The sequence below is a fragment of the Triticum dicoccoides genome, chromosome 3B (assembly GCF_002162155.2).
Source record: "Triticum dicoccoides isolate Atlit2015 ecotype Zavitan chromosome 3B, WEW_v2.0, whole genome shotgun sequence".
Taxonomy (NCBI): domain Eukaryota; kingdom Viridiplantae; phylum Streptophyta; class Magnoliopsida; order Poales; family Poaceae; genus Triticum; species Triticum dicoccoides.
The window spans coordinates 764,260,651-764,264,710 of record NC_041385.1 but is presented as its reverse complement, the minus strand read 5'-3'; positions in this window follow the sequence as shown (position 1 = coordinate 764,264,710).

Genomic DNA, 4,060 nt, shown 5'->3' with positions numbered 1-4,060 from the left:
TCATAAGATGAACTTAATTATCCTGAACATAGTCAAAAGATTCTTTGCAAATTATGTCGTAGCTTACGCTTTAGTTCTACTGTTTTAGATACGTTCTTAGAGAAAATTTAGTTGAAAGTTGATAGTAGCAATCATGCGGACTGGGTCCGTGAACTGAGGATTGTCCTCGTTGTTTCGTAGAAGGCTGATGTCCTTAATGCACCGCTCGGTGTGCTGGACCTCGAACGTAGTCTGTGGATGTTGCGAACATCTGACATACACGTTTTGATAACTACGTGATAGTTCAGTTAAATGGTTTAGAGTAGAGGCACCAAAGATGTTTTCGAAACATAACAGAACATATGAGATGTTTCGAGGGCTGAAATTGGGATTTCAGGCTCGTGCCCACGTCAAGAGGTATGAGACCTCCGACGATTTTCTTAGCCTGCAAACTAAGGGAGAAAAGCTCAATCGTTGAGCTTGTGCTCAGATTGTCTGAGTACAACAATCACTTGAATCGAGTGGGAGTTGATCTTCCAGAGATAGTGATGTTTCTCCAAAGTCATTGCCACCAAGCTGCTAGAGCTTCGTGATGAACTATAACAAATCAGGGATAGATAAGATGATCCGTGAGATATTCGCGATGTTTGACACCGCGAAAGTAGGAATCAAGAAGGAGCATCAATTGTTGATGGTTAGTAAAACCACTAGTTTAAAAAGGGGAAAGGGAAAGGAGGGATACTTCATGAAACGGCAAATCAGCTACTGCTCTAGTGAAGAAACCCAAGGTTGAACTCAAACCCGAGACTAAGTGCTTCTGTAATAAGGGGAACAACCACTGGAGCAGAATCACCCTAGATACTTGGTAGATGAGAAGGCTGGCAAGGTCGATAGAAGTATATTGGATATACATTAAGTTAATGTGTACTTTACTAGTACTCCTAGTAGCACCAGGGTATTAGATACCGGTTCGGTTGCTAAGTGTTAGTAACTCGAAATAAAAGCTACGGAATAAACGGAGACTAGCTAAAGGTGAGCTGACGTATGTGTTGGAAGTGTTTCCAAGGTTGATGTGATCAAGCATCGCACGCTCCCTCTACCATCGAGATTGGTGTTAAACCTAAATAATTGTTATTTGGTGTTTGCGTTGAGCATAGACATGATTGGATTATGTCTATCGCAATACGGTTATTCATTTAAGGAGAATAATGGTTGCTCTGTTTATTTGAATAATACCTTCAATGGTCTTGCACCTAAAATGAATGGTTTATTGAATCTCGATCATAGTGATACAAATGTTCATGCCAAAAGATATAAGATAGTAATGATAGTACCACCTACTTGTGGCACTGCCATGTAAGTCATATTGGTATAAAACGCATGAAGAAGCTCCATGTTAATGGATCTTTGGACTCACTCGTTTTTGAAAAGTTTGAGACATGCGAACCATGTCTATTGGTGTATATGCATGAAGAAACTCCATGCAAATGGACCGTTTGGACTCACTTGATTTTGAATCACTTGAGGTATGCAAATCATACCTCATGGGCAAGATGACTAAAAGCCTCATTTTCAGTAAAATGGAACAAGAAAGCAACTTGTTGGAAGTAATACATTTTTGATGTGTGCAATCCAATGAGTGCTGAGGAACGCAGTGGATATCATTATGTTCTTACTTCACGGATGATTTGAGTAGATACCGAGTATATTTACTTGATGAAACACAAGTCCGAATTATTGAATGGTTCAAGTAATTTCAGAGTGAAGTTGAAGCTCATCGTGACAAGAGGATAAAATGTCTATGATATGATTATAGAGATGAATATCTGAGTTACGAGCTTTGGCACGCAATTAAGACATTGTAGAAATTGTTTCACAATTAATACCGCATGGAACACCATAGTGTGATGGTGTGTCCGAACATCATAGTTGCACCCTATTGGATATGGTGCGTACCATGATGTCTCTTATCGAATTACCACTATCGTTCATGGGTTAGGCATTAGAGACAACCGCATTCACTTTAAAATAGGGCACCACGTAATTCCGTTGAGACGACACCGTTTGAACTATGGTTTGGAGAGACCTAAATTGTCGTTTCTTAAAAGTTTGGGGCTGCGACGCTTATGTGAAAAAGTTTCAGGTTGATAAGCTCGAACCCAAAGCGGATAAAATGCATCTTCATAGGACACCCAAAACAGTTGGGTATACCTCCTAATTCAGATCCGAAAGCAACAGGAATTGTTTCTTGAATCGGGTCCTTTCTCGAGGAAAAGTTTGTCTCGGAAAGTTGAGTGGGAGGATGGTGGAGACTTGATGAGGTTATTGAACCGTCACTTCAACTAGTGTGTATCAGGGCATAGGTAGTTGTTCCTGTGGCGCCTACACCAATTGAAGTAGAAGCTTATGATAGTGATCATGAAGTTTCAGATCAAGTCACTACCATACCTTGTAGGGTGACAAGGATGCGTACTACTTCAGAGTGGTACAGTAATCCTGTCTTGAAGGTCATGTTGCTAGACAACAATGAACCTACGAGCTATGGAGAAGCGATGGTGGGCCCATATTCCGACAAATGGTTAGAAACCATGAAATCCGAGATAGGATCCATGTATCAAAACAAAGCATGGACTTTGGTGGACTTGCTCGATGATCGGCAAGCCATTGAGATAAATGGATCTTTAAGAAGAAGACAGACGTGGACGGTAATTTCACCGCCTATGAAGCTCGACTTGTAGCGAAGAGTTTTTCACAAGTTCAAGGAGTTGACTATGATGAGATTTTCTCATCCGTAGCGATGCTTAAGTCCGTCGGAATCATGTTAGCATTAGCTGCATTTATGAAATCTGGCAGATGGATGTCAAAACGAGTTTCCTTACCAGTTTTCGTAAGGAAAGGTTGTATGTGATACAATCAAAAAGGTTTTGTCGATCCTAAGGATGCTAAAAGGTATGCTAGCTCCAGCGATCCTTCCATGGACTGGAGTAAGCATCTTGGAGTTGGAATATGCACTTTGATAAGATGATCAAAGATTTTGGGTTTATGCAAAGTTTATGAGAAACTTGTATTTCCAAAGAAGTGAGTGGGAGCACTATAGAATTTCTGATGAGTATATGTTGTTGACATATTGTTGATCAGAAGTGATGTAGAATTTCCGGAAAGCATATAGGGTTATTTGAAAAGTGTTTTTCAATAGAAAACCGGGATTAAGCTGCTTGAACATTGAGCATCAAGATCTATAAGGATAGATCAAAATGCTTAATGGTACTTTCAAATGAGCACATACCTTGACATGATCTTGAATGTGTTCAAGATGGATCAATCAAAGAAGGAGTTCTTGCCTGAGTAGTAGGGTATGAAGTTAAGACTTAAAGCTCGACCCCGGCAGAAGAGAGAGAAAGGACGAAGGTCATCCCCTATACTTCAGACGTAGGCTCTATAGTATGCTATGCTGTGTAACGCACCGGAAGTGTGCCTTGCCATGAGTCAGTCAAGGGGTACAAGAATGATCCAGGAATGGATCATTGGACAACGGTCAAAATTGTCCTTGGAGTAAATAAGGACATGTTTCTCGATTATGGAGGTGATAAAGAGTTCGGTGTAAAGGGTTACGTCAATGCAAGCTTTAACACCTATCCGAGTGACTTTGAGTAGCAAACCGGATACGTATAGTGGAGCAACCATTTGGAATAGCTCCAAGTGGAGCATGGAAGCAGCATTTACAATATGACCTAGAGATTTGCAAAGTACATACGGATCTGAATGTCACAGACCCGTTGACTAAAACCTCTCTTACAAGCAAAACATGATCAAACCCCAGAACTCATTGAGTCTTAATCACATGATGATGTGAACTAGTTTAGTGACACTAGTAAACTCTTTGGATGTTGGTCACATGGTGATGTGACCTGTGAGTGTTAATCACATGGCGATGTGAACTAGATTATTGACTCTAGTGCAAGTGGGAGACTGTTGGAAATATGCCCTAGAGGCAATAATAAATTAGTTATTATTATATTTCCTTGTTCATGATAATTGTTTATTATCCATGCTATAATTGTATTGAAAGGAAACTCAGATA